Source organism: Pithys albifrons, chromosome 9 (assembly GCF_047495875.1).
Source record: "Pithys albifrons albifrons isolate INPA30051 chromosome 9, PitAlb_v1, whole genome shotgun sequence".
In the NCBI taxonomy this organism is placed as follows: domain Eukaryota; kingdom Metazoa; phylum Chordata; class Aves; order Passeriformes; family Thamnophilidae; genus Pithys; species Pithys albifrons.
Window position 1 is genome coordinate 19,605,181 of NC_092466.1, and position 21,576 is coordinate 19,626,756.

At 39.9% G+C, this 21,576-nt stretch overlaps 1 protein-coding gene across 5 annotated transcripts in view; it reads right to left on the bottom strand.

Moving 5' to 3' along the window:
- MAPK8 (mitogen-activated protein kinase 8) overlaps positions 1 to 11,261 on the bottom strand; it is a 48,447-nt gene extending 37,186 nt beyond the window's left edge. For 3 of the 5 annotated variants that reach the window (XM_071563202.1, XM_071563206.1, XM_071563207.1), the window contains exon 1: positions 11,177 to 11,261. The gene's annotated coding sequence lies outside the window, so the exon portion shown is untranslated. Of the gene's footprint in view, positions 1 to 8,003; positions 8,082 to 10,919; positions 10,938 to 11,176 lie in introns of those variants that run through there. The other 2 variants (XM_071563204.1, XM_071563203.1) reach the window with 2 other exon arrangements.
- Between the last annotated feature and the right edge of the window lie 10,315 nt (positions 11,262 to 21,576).

The following is a 21,576-nucleotide window of genomic DNA, read 5'->3' on the forward strand; positions in this document are numbered from 1 at the left end:
ACAGCTCTTGCAAAAGATCCAAAATAAGACTATCAATGTAATTTCTGGTACTATTAAAACATTTTTTGTTGTTTAATAGAAAATTCAATTCAGCTGGGAACTGAATTGCTTAGTCAGATAAACACATCACACACCTTGCACAGGCAGGAAAAAGCAGTACACGGTAACAAATGCACACACAGTAAATTACTCACAACTGGCCTAAGTTTTGCCCTGATTCTCTTTTCAAAACAGACAATCTTCTGCTTTTTATCAATAAAGCTGTCATTGAGAGGATTACATTTAATCCACCTTCCTCCTCTTGCACCTCAGTTTCTCTACACTCTAAGACATTGTCACATAATGCCATTATCATGCACAGCCCACCACTACAAATAACACTAAAAAATGCATATAGTAGTCATGGATGAAGATTTAAGGTGCTGTTTGTTAACAGCAGAGAGACAATAAAAAGAGATCACCATAAAGCAGGGGGAAAAAAACACATGGGCTGCATATTTCTGTTTATCTTCCACATATTCATATTACCTAAACTGTCAGATAACTGACCTCACCTTGGGCACTTTCAGTGCCACTCAGTTTTATCTCCCCTTTACAACCATGAATAAAGCAGTTGGTCACAGAAGAAAATTATCCAGACTGATGATTTAGGATCTGTCTGCCAGTTAGGCAAAACATACATTACAGATGACAGCAATTCTAACTTTGTAACTTGGGAAGTTGAAGTAAACAGAATTAAGACTCAGAAAACAGAAGAATGAGAAGGTAAGTCAAAATGCCTGAGGGCAAGGAAAGAAAGACCAGTAAGTGAACGCATGCTATCAGTTCCATGAAAAGATGTGAAAATTTGTGCTTGTTTATCTACTATTCTTTTAGCCATCTCCCTCTTCTCTAAGCAAGCAGGGGACATTTCTTCATCATCTGCAAATATTACACACCTGGTGCTACAGAAATTCCCAGGTTTCTGGAATAATTTTTTTTAAAGATACATAATCTAAACACCAAGCACTCTCCAGCAAAAGCCATAAAACATCCTGAAAACTGCACTAAGAGTTATGAAGTTTAAGATTTACCCAAATTTTACCCAAAGCTCATGAGCTGATTTCGGTGACAGACAATCAGTCCCGGATATCCAAATCAGCAGCAAATAAGACAGCAGCACATGCCACTCTCCTGGATTTCTCACAGCCAAGTCAGCTACTCTGGAGTACCAGCGCACCGTCTCTGGAAAACCCTCACCTGTGGCCAACTTACTTAACAGATTACTTCTGATTTAGTTTCTTACAATGACACTCTGCTCTGCTGCTACATGGTACTCTGCACTACATGTTTTCCAGAATTTCTTATTTTGCGGTAAGGGTATATATGACATGAAGATTAACACTGGAGGTTGCACAGTGAAATTATGTATTTGTAGCAGAATACACTGCAGAGTTCCTCTATTCTTCAAATAGCTTTTTTTTTTTTACTAAGTGATTAGACATCAGTAGAGATCCTTTTAGGTAAGTATCTTCCTTCCCCTTTAAAACAGGTTTTCCATTCACATGCCAGGAGGATGTAAATGAGGCAGATAGGCTGCAGCATGCAATATTAAACAGACTGTAAACTGGCTTTTCTAATGATGAAGATTCCCACCCTACTTTTCTTTTCTTTTTTTTTTTTATGGACTGCTGAACTTAAGACTTTAATTAACCACAAAAGCATTTTTCTAGACCAAGCATTACCAGAATGAGTAGTGCTATTTCAAGGAAAATTTACAAAAATAAAATAATAAAAACACACACACACACACACAACTGTGTAAACACTCTGCCATGCTACATTTCAGAGGAGAGAACCTCTAGAGCTTCTTCAGTGTAATATTACACGAAGCCTCACCACAGACAGATCCATGAAGAATCCTATTATCACAATGTAAGAAGGAATATTTTGTGTCTTGCAGGTCAGTTTTGCATTAGAAATCATAAACTAGAATGGCTCCATCAAAAGAAAACTTGTACAATTCCACAGTTTGGTAAAGAAGCTGTTGTGACAGCAGATTAAAAGACTATTCTTAGCAAAACTGTCCTTTTCAGAAATGATAGGCTAAGACAAGGATCTTTCAATTCCTTAATCCTTTTTCAAATAAAAGATTATACAAAAGGATGGTATATGGGGGAAAAAACCCAAGATAAACATTTTTAAAAGGCTTAAAATATTCAGGGTTATCGCAGGGCACTATTTGTCATTTCAATTGGTATATTTTTTTTAAAACAATTCTCTTAAAATCTGAAATCAGAGAAATTTCAGTAAAGCAACAGTTCACCAAGCTGTTCCATTTTTAAGGACACAATCTAATTGTCAGAAGACCAATCTGAATGCATTCTGCTGGACCCAGAAAACAAGTTAGATCATACTCCTGCCTAGATTATGGCTGGGACTACTGCACTCAAGGGAACACCATTCCATATTGCTTTATGTATCTCCCTTTTACCAGAGGCATATACATCATGGCCCATTCACCTTGTTCATATAATTCAAAAAGCTTAACCATAACATAACTTGAAATTCACAAGATAATAATAAATTACTAATCTTGGCACAACGTTGTTTCAGCTGACTATCCCAGGGAGTGCTAATTCCAACCATTCCACCAGACTCTGCCTGCCTATGTCAGCTCTCTGCCCAATCAATGACCACTGGCAAAGGAATATAGAACAAACAGGCAAACCATAAGCAAAGTAAACCAATAACCATGACTCAGAGTGCTTCAATGAGATCTGCACAAGTTTAGAAGCAAAATCCCATTCCAGGATTACTCCGAAGGTACGAGGAAACGCTTGCTCTTTAACCTCTTCTTGCAGATGATGAAGCATGTGAAAGCTAAATGTTTAAACAAAAGACACTGGTCAAATGGTTCTCTAATTCTTTTAAAGGACAACATCAAACAAAAGATATAAAGTGATCTAAAATAGTAATGAAATATCAGTGATCAAGAGGACAATAGCCACAGACCATTAGAGCATGCAAGGATTTGCATAACAGCTGGGGAAAAAGTTTTCAGAATGTTTAAAACTACATTTTAACTTTAAATCCCAACTACAAAAACTTAGAATCCAATTATGAATGTGCTACTTTCATGAATTCATGCATTTATCTGTGAAATACAAGCAGATTAATGTGCTATGAAATCCTGTCTAAAGTATTTGGCATAAAATATCTCTGTAATAAGAGGTTTAGAATGGAATAAAAATCTGCAAAACATATGACAACCTGAACACTAACAATTCCTTCAGAAATACCTCTGATAATACAATACATTACTTTGCACAATAATTTCCTGGGAAACGGCTGGGAAGGAAGGCAGAACATTTCAAAATAAAGATTTTACTTTCTAGGCAGTTTCTAGGAAACTTCACCAACCTTTAATAATAACATTACAGTCTGTTCTGTTGTCCCATTTCTCTTACACCTTAGTAGTGCCTGATGCTCTGCCCTAGCGAAAAAAGACCAAAGTTTCCAAAATAGGAAGAGTTTGAGAATTCCTATTTTTTACAAAAGAAGAAAGCCACCCTTCAGAAGCACTGCTGTGCACCATACACTAGTACTGCTGGCTATGCACAGTGTTGTGATAAGAAATTTTCTGAAGATAACTAAGAAAGACTTCCAAAAAACTAAAATAAGAGGGAAATAGAATAGCTCTAGTCACATCAAGCTTTTCTGATTTCCCTACAATGCCATGCTAATATTAATGAAACCCTTTAATAATAAGGGTTATAAAGCTTGTTACAATATAAGCTTATTACAAACTGCACTGACTTTCCCCCTCCCCCCATCCTGACATAAAACTGGCACAGGAAACTTGTAATGCTTTTCTAAAAAGCAGCAAAAGAAACCCAGTCTATTGTTCAACAACAATGAGTTTTGCATTGCAGCAACTGTGCAAATACAAGGGACCTTCCTGTTACTGTGTGTCTCCTGAATATTCACTTTTTGGCATTAAATGAAACAAGTGAACCTAGCCCACACCTTTCTAATAAAACCTTTTAGGACCTCATGTTACTACTCTTCCTGCTCTGTAGGTGCCAGTGATGTTGGTCACCATGCAAGTCACAATGCACAATCAAGAATTGATCAAGATTTACACTGGCTGGCATGTCAACTATGGCATTAATTTTTACTTTTTACATTCAGTTTTTATGGTAAAACTTAAAATTAGGATTACATGGTCAAAGCTATGTACTTTTACACCCAAGACATTGCCAGTAGGCATCATGACTTGTATTTACTCCAACATCATCTTAATCTTAAAGCTGCTAAAGAACACATCTAGGGTTTTCAAGGATAGCCATCCCCAACATCAAATTTCCTACACAATTCTTTCTTAGAGTCACACGTGAGCTGCTGTATTCACATACTTAGAGATTCATACCAAGACAGCTACTTTGTTAGGATACAAAACGCTCACTCTAGGTTGCAACTTTCTGTTCTGTTCATCTCCCTTTCCCTAAAACTCCTGGTTGACTTTACTAAATAGACAAATACATAAGAACTCACAGAAACAAATGAGGTGCAAGATGATGTCTTGTCAAGGCAGCACAGTATTAAAAGCCAACAACACAGATTTATGGTTCTGACATGGCCCTTTTTCTTTCTCACAGCTGCTATTAGTCCTGCCACCTCTCTGCATGAACTGCTATTGTGATCACCTGGAACTCAAAGCTGGTTTGCTCCTCGAAGGCCCTTGCTGGGGTACCACACTCCTGCTGAGAGTAAGGAACCATCACCCACCCTTGCAGAAGCAGCTGCCAACACGTTACCTCCCTGCAGAAAGCAAGACCTGAGCTAACTTCAGCTGGCTACCAGGCTGCTCACTGCTGACTGTTCCTTTGGCAATGGAGTTTTATGTTCATCACAGTGATCACAGGCACGATAGGTACCACAACCAAGTTTTTTTTGTCCTTTATGCTAGCCTGCAAGCAATTCTCACATAGTCAGCTGGAAAGTTCAATGCAGGGCAGAAAACTCAGTATGACTACCAGCAGACTTGAACTAAGATGTTTATCACATCTCATCATTTTTCCCTTCACAACTTCTAACAGAGTTCTGAGAAGCCTTGTTTATCTACATCACCATGCCTTTGTTTTGCCAAATTCCCCAAGCTACTTGGAAAATAAAAGTTTTAGAATCTCTAAACAGGAATTGTAATATGGTGTCTCGAAAGCAATACCTCTGAAGATCATCTGACTGCCCAAAACAAGTAGAACTTCAAATCTGTATTTCTCTCAGGCTGCTCTGAACCTTGTCCTGTCTCAAGTCTCCATGGATAAAGATTCCATGGGCCCTCTGGGCTCTTGATCCATGATCAGGGGCAACTGCTGAACCAAGACATTCATTTCCTTCATGTCTTATTGAAATTTCCATTTGCAACCATTGAGTCATCTCTTCACTGTACATCGGAGGGGAAAGGGGCTCCACCACCCCTCTAACCCCTTGCTTAAAGCTGGTTAAATACAGCAATTATGTTCTGCCTGAGCCTGCTCTCCCCGATGTTGCACACCCCGGCCCTTGTGCACTCCCAGGGGCTCCAGCTCCCACCAAGTGCTGGACTCCCGTGTTTGTCTCTCACACAGTGCAGGTGTTTGTGATCTACTGAGCAGCTCTGCACTGGAGCTTCACAGCGGCTCCAGAGATGGGAACAGCTTCCTCCCAGCACCTGCTGGTCAGGCACTTTCTAAAGCAGCTCGGTAACCAGCCTTGAGGGCTGCAGGGGCACCGTGCTGACTCCTGGTCAGCTCCTCACCCAGTAGGACCCCAACTCCTCTTCTACCAGCAGCTGAAGAATCATTTTCATTTTATAAACTCGGGCAATTCCATGACTTTGAGAAATATGATACCTACTACTTATCCTTCTTATGTCACAACAATTAAAAGACCAGACTGGAGACATTTCAGCTTTTCCTCAGCATATGGGGGAGGGGGGGGGGGGGGCAAGGTAAATGTTTGAATGGACACAGATTACAATGATGGGAACACACACTCTAGCCACTGTTTGTAGTTAAAAGAATAAACATTGTGCTAAGACACTTTCCTGCAAGCTCTAAGATGTATAATATCAAAAAATGCTCGGTATAATGTCAATAAAACTAAGTAATAGAAGGTTGTCAGAGTTTTATGTTTGTCTTTTTTTTAATACTCAAAATCAATAATTACAGCAAACAAGCTGTCCAGTAGCACTGTAAAATTAAAGTTTGCCCTTTCTGTTTATTTCAAGAGTACACACACAAGAGCACATATACAGTATTTGCTTTGTTTGCAACACAAATTACCATTAAGCTGAAGTATATTTTCTGCCAGTCACCATTTTACCATTAGTCTACAATATTGAACTAAGAAAGATTAATAAACACCCTGTCTTGTTCAGATAAAATGCAGCATTTATCCAACAATAAAAATGACCATATGGGCAATAATGAGGTTTATTTTAGTATCAACCTTACGGGCAACCAGTTTGGACAGAAAAAGAATCAAGAATTAGTTTTCAAATCAGTTAACTTTAAACACTTTTTTTTCTAAGATGAAATGTGTCATTATTAATTATATGCTTGGTACACCAAGATCACTATCTCTTCACCCATAAATCAAAGAAAACCTTACAAAAATATTTTACAAAACAAGTAACAGTCAACAGAACTATATGAACAGCTGGTTGGGAAGTTATCCATGCTAATCTGATTCATCATCAGTAATGGATCTCTCTCTCACAGTTTGATGCAGCCAGCTCCAGTCTGTTGGAGGAGTTCTCACCCACAGGCTTGGTAGAATCTACAGCAGGAGTAAGCTGGCACAATCCTCGTGCTTCACAGAAAGGGTCTTCCAGCTCACAAAAGAAAGTTCACTGCTCTGTGCTTAGTGGGTTCCCCCAGTTAACATAAAGTTTACATCAGAAAACCTTAAGTTGCATTTTAAACGCATCTAACAATTCTGGTTGGTTTTGATCTTGTTTTCTACAACTTATTCTTCAAGTACTAATTCTCATTAAAGGTTTTGTCATGCACAGCTACAGCTATTGCTGTTTACTTCTCATAAATTTCAACTCAACATACTGGCAGAGTATTCTACCCATCGGCAAGTCATCATGAATTTCCCAGCATCATGTTCAAATTCTTTTAAGACAGCAGATTACTTAAAAATATCAGCATTCACTAAGAAGGCTACAGTCCTGCCACAGGACAAGCTTGTACAGATGACTAGTACTAATATAATTCCACTAATTATTCAGTAAATCCAAACAACTTCAGAAACTACTCAGTGACCTACATCTACAATCCTGCATTTTGAATAAGAGTTGGGACAGAGAAAGAGTAGGTTATTTCCAGCTTTCTTCCTGAAGACTTCATGTATTACTGTGATATAATAAGCTGTGAAAAGCCATTAGAAGGGAAGCTTAAAACACTGAATTAAAAGCTGCCCCTTCCAAGCAAAATAACCTAAAAGATAAATGCTACATATTTTTGAAGTGCCACAAATGTTAAATGAGCATTTGCATTCCTGCATATAAAATACAGTCCTAAAATAGTTAATATTTTTTCCTTCACATAGTATTTAAAGTGAAAAGCACAAACAGTTTTCAGCACTGGGAGGATGAATCTTCTACCCCACTGCCCTGTCTCAGTCCAAAAATTTCCAGATCATTTTATTTAAGGGCCCCTATTGATGCTACCCATTTTTTTAAATGGTATGGAAAAATATGTCCCTCCACACTAAGTTACTGGCACATAACTTCTAGATCAACATTCGTTCCCAAATGGATACTTAACCCCAATTAATTATGGGCTTTACAGTGCATTTAAGAAACCAAAATAAACATTTTTTTCAGAATGCCCCTCAGCAACAGAAGACCAAGTATGCAAACAGATCTTTAAACTAGCACTTCTCACCATAAGAGGTTTTCACATTCCCATCACTTCAGTATTCCAGCAATCCCTACCTGATCTGTGAATAGCTTTGGGAATATGCCTTACCAACAGCAATCCTTCCCCCCACTGCAAGCAACCTCCCGGTCTTCCAACTGCACAGTCGTTTGGTTCAGACACATCAGGGAATTAATCACGCTGAAAAACAGTCCAAAAGGACGATTCGTTTCAGCTGGATCAGTTGGCTCCTTGATCTATTTTGCTACACAGCAGCTGGCAAGGAGGAACAGCAGGTAAGAGAAACTGCTCCAGCAAGGCAGCCACTGAACACAGAACTATAGTGTGGCGTTACAGAAATATATACAATTAAAATCCTTGAGTTTTCAGAGCAATTATATCAAGCAAGTATCTTTCACCAAGAGTACAATTACTGTTAAAAAGAAGGTACACAAATAAAAGAGACAATGGCTGTACTTTCATACAAATACACCTTGCCATGGATCACTAAATGCCTCTTTGAATGCAGCTCATCTTTTCATGAGGACAGCCAGAAAGGACCTTCATCAAACTGAAAGATGGATTTCCAGCTCCATATAAACAAGCAGATTCTTGAAAGATTTGAAAACCAGATGTTTAGATCATTAAATCATAGTAAAAACTGCTTTTCAGAATCCATGGCAAACTATTTCATAGCAGGCAAGCAACACAAGTAGCCTCAACTGGATTTTTAAAGAGCTTTCAAATGCAAAGAGATCTTCCTGTAACATAAACAGAAGCCTGTTTCTGCAAGTTTTGAATTAAGGAGTAAGGCTTTTTTTGTTTAAAAAAGGAAACATTTACAGCAATAAAATACATTTAGCCTTTATTAAAAAGACTAGGAGCAAAACAAGATTGGTTTGATTTCCAAAGTGATAAATTAAATGTAACAAATACAGTAAAACTATATACATACAAAGCAGTTTTTTCTCCAAGGGAGGAAGGTGTGGGAAATTTAAGTTTAAGAAATAGCACATCATACTTTTCAGTAAACTATTAAGAAGGACATTTGTATTTGTCCAGAGCACTGGAACAATCTTCAGATATGAGGAGCTGAACATGTACTTTCCACATATCTTTTAAACGATAAGCATCCAAACAAGTTAGGCAGTTGAGGAAGGATAAAAAAGAAATCAAAACACATGTACAGTAAATAAATAGCCAGATAGCATTATGATCTCAAATACTAATGCATTAGCTCATAGTTGAAAAAATAAACAAACAATACATGAAATAAACACATCAATTCTTTTCAGGCAAGTAGCAGGCAGAAAATAAATTCAGTTGTTATCTCCAAACACTTATTCCCAACTGTTTGCATAACAATTCAGTAAGGTAACAATTTTACCTAAAGCACTTGCAAAGGAGCTTACACCTGCACACCTACAAAGCCAGCAAAAGCCTTGGACCCTAAAAAGCAGGGTTAAAACACAAAAAACACACACAAAAGGCAACTCTACTTCTGCTTAGGACAAGCAGTCCAAAAACTGTAGGACTTGGAAGCCCATTAGATCACCTTACTAATACTTCTTACCTAGAAGACTCCATAAAATATATGACAGCCCATAAGATTACTTTGAATCCTTACACAAGCCAATGATCTAAAAACCTTGGGAACTTTTGCAGTGGAAGATGTCATTAAAATTCTTTGTTTCATAATACAACTGTGTACACTCCCTGCAACCCCGAATTAGTTTCAGTTCAGCAGATGCTTCTCTTTCTCTTCTTCTATCACACTTTTGCCCAGCTGGCCCTGAAAACCATCAGGATCTGGCAGGCAGCCTGCAACGTGTCTGTTCCCTGCCCTGTCACCACATGTCCGGCAGAACTCTAGAACAGCATCCTACTGTCAAACTGCCTGTGTTACATGTCAGATCAAATAGGGCAAAAAGGCATGATGGCTGCTCCCAGAGATCAAAGCAGTGGACTATTTGAAATTCAACTTTTTTATTAACTACCATTAGAAGAATAAATAGTTTCCTTCATTATATACAAGGAATGTTCAGGTAAGTCAGTGAACTCACTTTGACAGTATTCTTTAACAGGTTTGGCCCAGCTTCATTTCATGTTGCAGTTTGTACCCTTTCCAAGTTATCTAATACACTGATTTACCTGCAGGCACATATAGAGGCATGCCATGTACTATTCTGGCCTAGAACTGCATTTGTTGGCACCTCTAGAACTGAGACCAGGTCTCGTGTGACCTGCAAGACCATCACCGGTTAAGTCTCCACACCTGTAAGTAAAACCCAGCTGCAGTGAGTAAGCTTAGTCAATTCCGCATGCACATGCCCTAGGGCAAGTAATACTTTCCATCCCTTAACAAGCACAACACCCTTTGTGTTTATATTATCAGATAGGCCAAAGCGCCTAGAATTTTTCTATTGCTTGAAAGCCTTCAGCAAGCCTGTTATGTACAACACCACGATTCAAAACCATCACTGTAGCTGAGGAGCTGGAATAAATAATCGAGTGGGATTTGGTTTTGTAGGTTATTAGAGGTGGTCAGGTCAAACTTCACTGATGGAACTTCTCCAAGAAGAAGGGCATAAAGAAAGGCACTTTGGGAAAAAAACTGAATGTAACGACACGAAGAAAGCAAACAGCAAAAGAAATTCTGTGAAGAGACAGCTCATTGCTTTTGCAAGAAATGTAAGAATGAAAAGGCAAAGCAATCAAAGACACTGCCGGTCACCCAGGCAGCCCCTGTACGTGGAGCACTTGCATTACCCAGAGGAGTATTTTTTGCTTTCAGAGGCATTTTTAGGAGCAAGGTCGTGGAAGTTGACCACGGAGGGCTGCCTTCCCCCGCCTCGCCCGCAGCACCTTCGCTCCCCGCCGCCGGCGCGGCCTGTCCGGGTGTCCCCGCTCCCGGCGGAGGAGGAGGAGCCCCGCGCCGAGCCCACTGCCCCTCCTGCCACACCAACAAAGAGGCCCCCGCCATTATCCACCCGCACATCGCCAGACACCCCTGCCCCGAGCACACACGGAAAGTCACCAGGCCGGAGAGTCCCGCACCGCCGCCCGCCCCGGGCCAAGGGCAGGGGCCTCCCCCGCTCCCCGCCCGCCCGAAACGTAAACAAAACGCCCGGGCCGGCCCCGGCCATCGCGGCACCGCCGTCCGTCCTTTCTTTCTCTCTGCCTGCCTTTCTTTCTTTCTGTCTCCCTTCCCACCCGCGCCGCTCCGCTGCCCCTCCGCCGCGCCCACCCCGCTCCGCTGCCCCTCTGCCCACGGCCCCGCTCACCGCCCGCCGCCGGCTCCTCCGGCCTCGGCCGCTGAGTAATGAATCGAGCCCGGGCCGCGCACACGCCCCGCCCCGCCCCGCCCGCCGCGGCTGCGGCTGCGGCTGCACCGCCCCCCGCGCTCGCCCCGCCCGGCCCCGCCGCGTCCTTGTGGAGCACCGGCGCGGCATCCAGTTCAGGCACCGCTCACCGCCCCGCCCCGCCCCACCCCACCCGCGCTGCTTCCCCGCGCCCGCCCCGCTCGGCCTACCCGGCCCCGCCGCGGCCCTGCGGAGACCCGCACGGCATCCGGCTCCGCACCGCACCGACCGCGCTGCCTCACCGCGCCCGCCCCCGGGAGCAGCCCCTTTCCTGAATTACTCCCGGTGCCCAGGCCTCTCTGCCTGCTGGGGCTTTCGTAAAAGCTTTGCGTGTTTTCGGGCCTTTGCCCCCGCGCTCTCCGCCAGGGCTGGCACCCAGCGGCCGCGCTGCCATCGGCGCTCCAAGGCGTCCCTGACGGCCTGGGCAGCGCAGGCTCCCCGCTGCATGCCTGGCACGGCGCTGGAGCGGTGTAGTGTTTTATTGTTCTGTCTCTTCGGGCGGTGTTTTTCCTCTAAATCCTCAGTACTGCTTCGTGGGATTTTGCATTTTTCATTGCCATTGCCTTTGGCTCCTGGCACCTGACATGAGTACCCTCTCCCTGGATTTTCAGTATTTTCGTTGGTACATCATTGTCTTTGGTCTTTTTTTTCTCCCCAGGAATGTCTGTGCTTAGACACAAAAGGAGGCTGCTCGGCCCCCTGAAGCAAGCCTCTGTATATTTTTAATACATAGTACAAAAGGAGGCCTTAATGAGCAGTATTTAAAAATACATAAAATCTCCCAGTTAGACACAAGGTACTATAAAAATGGACATTTAACATTTAATTCATTGTCAAACATGTGACCTGTCTCACATTTTTGAAGATGCCAAAGACTCTACCAAAATTGCATTTGATAATAAGCAGCAACTTTTACATGGTAAATGCAGTGCTTCAGAATACTCCAGTTTTGCCCACTATCTTAGGGTTAAAACCTTCACCTCCATAAGCTGTCTATATACTACTCATATGCCCATTTTAGTGAGATCTCTGCATGCTGCCCTTAAAATTCTCATTTAATTTAAGCAAGCCCACTTTCATTCCATATGTTAAAGTGGTTCTTTTACAGATCCCTACAGAAAGATATATGATGCCTCCCTTACATCTATACAAAAAGATACTCAAAGACTATTGCTCAGACTCCACCACCAGATGCCTCTGGGCTTTAAGACTGTTGGTAAGACACACTTCCCACTTCACCTCTGATCATTTCCGAGGGACAGCCCCCAAACAGAATTAGCCAGTTTTTAGCTTCAAGGCTTTTTCTTGTTGCAGTATCTTAGATCAGAGACAGGCATTGCATTCCCTTCCATGTTTCCATATGCCATAGGCAAAGCTCAGCTGGCAGAAGGGGCAATATGAATCACCAAAATACACTGCAGGCAAATTTAATCTGGATAGGTCTCGTTCATCTTGGCCAGCAGATTAAACCAGCCTGCTGGTTTGGGCTGATGAAGGTCATGGCATCTTCAGATGTTTATTTCTATTAGCAAATAGATCTCCAGTGTTAACCTCTGGTTTCCCCTGCACAGCAAGAAACAGGCAGGGTGACATCAAGTTTGGCCAGTTCAGTTATTTGCAACAAGTCCCATGGCCTTAGAGAACTGATGTTACTCCTAGAGTTTTTGAGAGTCATTGTTGGTTATCATTCCATCTGAAGTAAGACTGCATGGAGATTTGCAAGTGAAAAAGGACAACAGTTCCTTTAAAGTCTAAAATAGTGTTTTGCTTAGGATCCAGATTTGTTGTATTTCTATTTTTAGGGCATAATAAAAATATCATTAAGATTTTGTAGTTGCCAAAGTTGATGCTTTTAGAAAGAGATGTATTTCTGTGTGAATTTTTTTAAAAAAGCTAGTCCTTACAACCTTGTATACCATCAGACTCTTGAATGTAGAGCAAGAAGCAACAAAAATAATGATGGAGGAATTATACAAATTTGTTGCAAAGCACCTGATGGATTTTTTATTTTAATAGAGGATCCAAAATATATGAAGATTTAATGAAGGAAAAATGTGAAAAGAAATATTTCATAATGTAAATTTGCTACTTACCAGTATAATGGTTTTAAAGATAATATGACAGATTGGCTGTAAAGTTCCTCTAAATTATTCAAAATTTATAAGACCTTGAAATAATACATTTTTAAGTAAGGACAAAAGTTTCTTTGATTGGGTGTATAATCGATTTTTCAAAAACAAGTCCATATGTAAGAAAAGGAAACTTTGAGAATGTCACTGAGCATCACCATAGTATTGCTTTTGAAGCTGCTTTGCAGAAGTATTTTCTTACAAGGATTATGGTTGCATTTCTATATTGCTTATGTCTAGGTTAAAATTGTTTTCTGGATTGCCCTGGCTGATATCCAAGGAAATAGAAAACTAAATTCCTGATACCCATGAAAGTAAACAAGGCATTTTGCAACAGGCTTCAACAAAGCCAGCATTTTTTTCCGGACCTCTCAACAGATTACAAGGATACAGTAAGAGAGCAGGAGTATGGATCCATAATGACAGAACATACAGGCAACCAGACAGAAGATTCATATTTGTTCATAGAGGATCAGTAGCAGAAGGGGAAAAGAGTTTTGCAAAACAATATGAAGAGAGAAGACTGCAGAAGGAAGTCTGGCCACCTGCAGGGACCATGGTCTTCACAGCAAGGACTGTCAGACGTGGTCCTGCTGAGGCCACAGAATGACATAAACTTGACACGATTTTGGGTGAGAGGTTTGACAGTAAAGGTGCACAGTGGCCAGTGAGAAAATCTGAACACTGGTGAGGGTTTCTTTCACAAAATAATGGGAATCAGCAACCTCAGAACTTGAATCTTCCTTTCTAAAATAAATGTGAAATCTTATATATAAGAACAATGTTATGAGCAGGTTTATTTAGTAATAGAAACTCCAAAATTAAGTTAATGAAAAACTTAGAGCATGAAGATCATCCTCTGCCTACATATAATTGTTGACCATTCTCTTATGTCCTCAGTTGCAGTGTTCGTGTAGCAGTAGTCTTGGATTTGGACTCCTGCTTTAAAATAAGCAGTTGTTGAGTGTTTAATAAATATTTGAATTTTAAAAATGCCAGTAATATCTGAATTATGTCAAAATACTGCAAGCTTTCTCACTCCCATGCACTGGTATACAAGTATGTTTATGAAATCACACAAAAATATTTGGATTCAACAGTCATGACATTACACTAAAAATGTAGTTTTGTAATTTTTTAATATTTTCATTAAGTTCTTGTCAATTACCACACTGTCAGTAGTAAACGATGTTTAAGTATATTGATGTTTCTAAGCTGCAAAACAATCAATTCAGGCTGAATTCTCTGGAGTCAAGGTAATGGATCTGAATGGCTGACCCAAATTTTGATGTACAAAAATCAAAATGTCAAGAATTGGATTCTATAGCATAAAATAACAAGTCACAAGATAGAAGGAGTAGTAATTTTTGTCCACCAAACATCCATAGTAAAGAATACTGATTTATTTTTGCACCAAAATGGATTAGCACAATACACATAGTAACTAAGCTGAGCAGGACTATAGTGAACAAACACAAGGGGGTAATTGCTTAAACCACAGTAGTTGTTTTTCAAGTATCTGATTATGCCTACAGTCACTTTTAGACAAGCTGAAAATAGAAACAAGATATTCTAGGCATGTGCCCTTGCAGAACCACTTCACCATTCTGCAGACTGATGAGGAAAGACCTGTCACATCACGAGAGATGCTGGAGCTGAGTAAGGCAGCCCCAGCTGCTCGCTGAACAACACCCTGTGTTCCTAAGAAAAGGTGACAGATTATAGTAGTGGGTGACTCTGCGAGGTACAGAGGCACTCGTTTGCTGAGCTGTGCTCTCCAGAGAGGTGTGCTGCTTCCCAGGGGTGTCATTGAGACGCTACCAGGCCTTGTACAGTCCACTGGCTATTGTTCACTGCTGTTTGTTCATGTGGGCACACATGACACAGCTAGGAACAGTCTGGGGAGTACCAAGAAGTATTACAGAGCCCTGGGACTGGCATTAAGGGACTCTCGAGCACAAGCAGGTTTTTCATCAGCCCTCCTGGTCAAAGGAGAGGTGTTTGAAAGGGCCAGTCAAACCTGGCAAATGAACTAATGGTTACAGGACTGGTGCCCCAGACAGAGGTTCAGCTTCTTTGACCATGGGACTCGCTTTGAGAAACCTGGTCTTCTGGGGCCTGATGGGATCCATCTGTCAGAGAAGGGGAAGAGCAACTTCAGTCATAGGCTTGACAAGGTGGCAAAGAGGGCTGTAAACTAAAGTTGACAGGCGAGTGGAACCTCAATCCATCCCACTCCAACTGGTTTGATGCCAGTGCCAGCAAGATATGCCTTGAGCCTGGGATTGCAGGTCAGCCAGAGAGCACCTGAAGAGCAGCACAAAGGAATTTCAGTCACTGCAGACAGTAAGTCAGCTTCACTGGGAGTCCAACATAAATCCCTCTATGCAAACACTTGTAACACGGGTAATAAACAAGAGGAGTTAGAGACATGGGCATGTCTGCAGGGCTGTGATCCTATTGGAACCATAGAGATCTGTTTCCTATGACTGTGTGCTGGTTTAAAGGTAAACCAGCAGGAGAAATGAACGCAACTCAAAAAATAGAGATTACAAGTCAGAGTTGGAAGTTAATAAAATACAGTGATACATAGAAAACATTGGTTTTAACCCACAAAACTCAGATGTATAGCCCAAATTGTTCTGTGATTCTATGATTCTGTGTTGTAACTCCACAGATACCAACATATACAAAGAACTGTGTACTGACTTTTTAAAAAATCTTTGTAGTTATATATTTTAAAATATTTCTTTGCAAGAATGGACCATCTAGCCTTTCTTTTTTTTAGACAGTCTTCAATAGATTGCACTGCCAAAAATTAAATTTTATGTGACTTCTCAGGCTGAGCCACCTGTGACTTCTCAGGCTGAGCCACCTGTGCAAACACACAGCCGCTGCAATTCTATCACTTATTTATTTTAGTAATTTATACATATCATTGTATAGCCACCTGGGTACCTTGCAGCACTGACAACCACCTTCCAGAAATTAAGCCTATTAACAAACCCTCTCCTCACCTCACTAATTACTTCATTAAGAAGAGATCAATAGGAATTGTGGGTACTCAGGGGGGAGTTTTCCCAAGGTAAGGCTTGAAATCTCAGAGTCAGGATCAATATTCATGTCCTCTTGTGAAAACTAAATATTGTTTGTTAATGGAGATAGATATACATGGAAAGAAAATTCAGATCATGAAACATTTTAGAGTTACAGAGATAGGGTACCAATGTTTATGTGAAAGCAGTTTGGTAATAATATCTTTTCTGAAACATTTTTTTGACCATTGGTTGTGGCAAAGAAGCTGTATTTCACATAAGAAAGTGAAATGGAAATTTGCTAGAAAATAATTACAACCAAACTTCAAAGTAATAGACATAGTACAGCCTACAAAGATGTACAAAGAAAAATCACACATGCTAATTGTTGATAAATATAGCTGATGTAAAAATGTTTCATTTAAATAAAGAAAAAATTTAAGCAACCTAATAAAAGAAACATTGCAACAACTAGATTTTTTTATTGAATTATATGTTGGAAAACAATATGAAATCAACTCCAAGTAGCCAGCCAGAGGGACCTGTATTCCCTCTTTGAATGGAACTAGAAACAGTCAGCAGCTGCAAAATGTTGTTACACACTTGAATTCTTACTATGAGCAAATAATGATGAACTGAGGCAAATATTTTTTTGAGTAATAACCAAAATGAATGGAACACCTCCTGGCTTGAGCAAATGTCACAGAAGGCAACCAGCCACCATGGGGCACCATGCGACAGGTTATGGACGTCACCATGAAGGTGGGTTTGTGTTCATGGCTATCAGATACTGAAGTGCAGACATTTCTGAATGTCTAGTCAAGAAACTGTGTTCTCCCACATAATATTAATACTATTAACCCCTTCTTTGCTGTTCCTGAAATGTTCTTTCTGAGCTGCCATATTCCGTGTGCAGCCAGTTTGTATTAATTGGTACATTGAGTAAATAGGCAGCAAAGTTTGCACAATCATTAGACATTTTCAGCAAACTAAAAGTTGTTTGTAGAGGTAAGTGTAGTTTAACTATTAGAAAGCAGTGTTTATGATATCACATACCTCATATTTCTATACAGTGATATTTACACAGGACAGGTTGTTCTTTATGGATAGAATTATTCAGTGGAGATTTTTCATAGGTAAATTCAAGAGAAGTTTTTGGGATTTGGCATTACCTGAGGGTAACCTTAGGCATTGGGTTCACTGGGTTGCATTGTGGAAATATGTTCTACCTGTGTCACAACCAAGTTGTTGTGGTTCCTTTAGTTGGGAAAGATCGATAGCATTGTGTGCAGCTTTCCAGCTGTGGGTTTTAGTTCAGCAATCTGCCAAACATAATTTGTATCTGTACCCCATGCCTGAGTTTCTAAATTACAAACTGACGTCCCTTCCTGCACCCCTAAGACTTAGTATTTGGCTTTCTATGAATAATTCCAGAGCTAAAGGCATTTCCAGGATTCAGAACAAGGCCCAAAGGACTTCTATATCAGCTCTTAGTCCCTTGTCATTGGAGAGTGATCATAGTTGGAAAAGCTCATTTACCCTCCTCTTTTCATAGTTTCTGCTAAATGAGATCATCCAAAGTTGACCAAAATTTAGTGACCTTATATGGAACAAAATTATTGATGACTCTGGTACTGACCTTGGGGAATACTGAAGGCAAACTTTCAGTTACAATATCTCCAACCAGCATTCTGTGGTTTTCACCCCGAAACTTGCCCTTCTGTTTAAAAAAATTACCTCCCAGGAGTGCATGGATTCCTGTCAAAGTTTTTTACTTTCATCCCCTAAATGCAAACACCTCTCCCTTATTAGATAATACCTGAAAAGAACTAGAAAATGCAATTAGCCAGCACTGTGTAAATGCTAACTTTCCATATAGTGATTCCAACACAAAACCTGCTAACTTCTGAAAGCAGTTTTGAAAAACAATTGAATGTGGAGGCTCTGAGCTAAATGACAGGTAGACGAATACACACAACTTTGTTTTATCTCTTTTGACTTGGCTCATCTTATGATTTTACCAAAGCATTTTGAAGATAAATACTGTGTGTTAAGTCTATACTGCACAATACAATACTTAGCATTCAGTGAACCACATCAGGCAGAATAAGGAGGATAACTTCAATTGCAAATGATTCCCCCTGGGTGAAACTGTATCTCTTTGTGCTGGTTTGGTGTCTGCAAACATCTCTGCCTTATGGAATAGGACCCTGTAACCATGTATGTACATTCATTCTAAGATTTTGAAATAAAGCTATATTTTGATCACTTCAGCTATTGTACAGAAAAATTATTTTCACTCTATAAGTTAAGTGTTAATCTAATATACACAAGTATACATGAATATATACAAGTTTCATTATGGTGACAAAGAGCATAACAAATATAAACTCTCTATTCCAATATAGAAAAGTGATGGGTTTTTTTTTTCCTTATAACCAGCATATTATTGCTGGGTAAACTGGCTATTTTTCTTGAAATTATACATTGAGTGTATACATGGAATTCCATCACCATATTCCAGAAACTTTCAAAGAAGTTTCAGCCTTTCTTTCCTCAGATTAATGTCCTCAACTTACTGTTCTTCTTTAGAGAATTACTCCATTACAGTCTGAGAACATTTGGCATTAAATACCCTCTCTTCTTGTATCTTAGATATATGCACTGGAGAATGTATCATAGAAACACTGACGTCTCATTGAATTATTTCTGAAATCAGCTGAGTTCTAATCAGGTATCACAAACATGAGCTACTTGTCCAATAATATTTTATTGCCTCAGATAACATTTCAAAAGCAGTATAAAAGCAAAAGCAAACTGAAAAGATTGTATTAAAGTGGTATTTTAATTTGGTCTCACCAATTTATAGAGCTTTCCAAAGATTTAGGAACTCCCAGGGGTTTCAACCAGATTGGCCAGCTATTGTTCTTAAGGAAAACTAGTTACTGTCACAACGGATAGTAAATGTTATACTGCCTTCCTGCCCTCTTCAAACACAAACTTAGAAACAAACACCAAAATTCCTCCACTCTCAGTTTAAAGTTGTTTTTAATTATCTTAGGAATTATTTCTTAAAGGGAAACAGGCTGTTCAGATACTGGCCTCTTCTCGTTTTTTGTTTTTGCTTTAAACTGAGCTCAAGGTTACACAAATCAGATCTGATTCCGATGAAGATACTGCTGTGAAACACCCCTGGCAGCAAAGACCAGAAGAAGAGCATAGACTCACATCCCTGTATTTATTTGCTAAGCTAAATATAGATGACTGGACAAATTCCAATCTGCTTAGAAACCATGATGGGAATAAAAGTTTAATTTGTATGTCTGATGGGCATAGGAATGATGTATGGAAGTTCACTATCAGAAGTGGTTAGGTCCTGTTACATGACTTGAGCAGATTTAAAACAAAAAGGGAGATTCCCAGATTTTTCTGAAAGCTCCAGTGATCTTCATTTAGCTCTGTCAACTCAAGCAGTTTATGATCCACTCCGTGGGACTCTGAACTAAAGCCAGTTAAAACTTAACAGACGCACTGTAGGTCTTCTCTGTTTAACAAAAACCCCAGGGCTGAGCTGTGGCGGTAGTTTTGACAGCTTACCTGTACCACCATCAGCTGAGAAGTAAATAGCAATCTTCACCTTTATGTAAACTTTAAGAGCTTCCCACACTTCAGCTTCTGTGGGATAAAAAGGCATTAATGTCAGAGAATAATTGGATTCTAACCATTGCCGGTTCTCAGAAAGCTGGAAGGAACATAAGGGAGATCCTAAGCCTCCATCCAGCAGTTTCTTCCCTGGGATAAACAGTCTTTCATCTTGTTAACCTTCTTTCATAGTGATCTAGTTACATAAACTTTGCTGCAATTCCATACATGTCACCTGTACACAGTAAGGATTTATTATGTGAACAGAATGAATTCAACTGAAGCTCTCATGCTGTCTATTTTGAGTTCATGAGTCTAAAATACTACTTTGGTTTAAACCAGTAGGTTGTGAATAATTTTCTAAAATGGCTGTTTTCAATGACTATTTAGAATAATGAAGGAACCACAGGTGAGAATTTGATCTCACAAATCTGGAACTGTTGGCTTACACCAACACAAGAGGTTTTCATTTGCATGTTTTCATGAGAAGAATGATCAAGTGTTTTCTTAAAGCAATAGAGCATAAAGTATTTAGGAACTTTAGTTATTCAAAACAACATTTCTACCTGATTTAACAGGAGCATGTTCACACAACACACTCTTCATAGGAAAATTATTCAACACACCCCTCCTAGCTCCATAAACAGCATTATACACACATCTACTTAAATTAAATCTGGTTACTACAAATGCAGCACTATAAATAACTTCCTATCCCCTCCCCACTCATCACCTGGAGAAGGAGCAGCCACAAACTTCTGTGTTGCTTTTTTCCTGCTAGTATGAATGTATCAGATAATCAGGCAGAATACTTCCTGAGGTTCATCCATGCTCAGAGTTTCTTTTCATCATTAATAGCCATTTTGCTGATCTGTTGGTATTTGGATCCATGAACTGAAAAAATGAAGAGCAGCACCAGTATCAGTGATCACAGGAAAACAGTCAACAAATAGTTTTTGTTGCACAGTTGATAAGGTTTATCAGTAGATATTGGTTCGCCAGTTCCAAAATGTTCTGTTTGGGACATCTTAGATATGAGACTTTACTATCTAGTTTTAATCCTGCCAGCAGTTCTGTCTGACTGCACATCAGATCAGATTTCTGACCTCTGGACCAAAACCATATTTTAAAAAAATAGTAAAGGGACCAGAGAAGGGATACGAAAGGATGGGTGATATGCCCAGTGTGAGAATTCAGCAAAATAGATGTTTTCTCTGACAACTTGGATAAGGCAATATTGCATTTCTCAGTGTCAAAAGAGAGGAATTTACAGCAACTGAGATGATGAGAAACTGAATAAATTTCCTTGAAAGATATATTTAGAAGACCATAGCTTGTATTTTTTCTTGAAAAGCACATGTCAATACCCAGATACAGTGGGAGGGTTGCCCAAATTGAATGTGAAACCCAGGACGTGGGCTATGGATAACAGTGGCAGTATTCACAATGACTAAGAAAGGAAAAAGTAGTGGGAAATATGGAACAAGGGGCGGGGGTTTTTTCTTTTTCCTTGCCA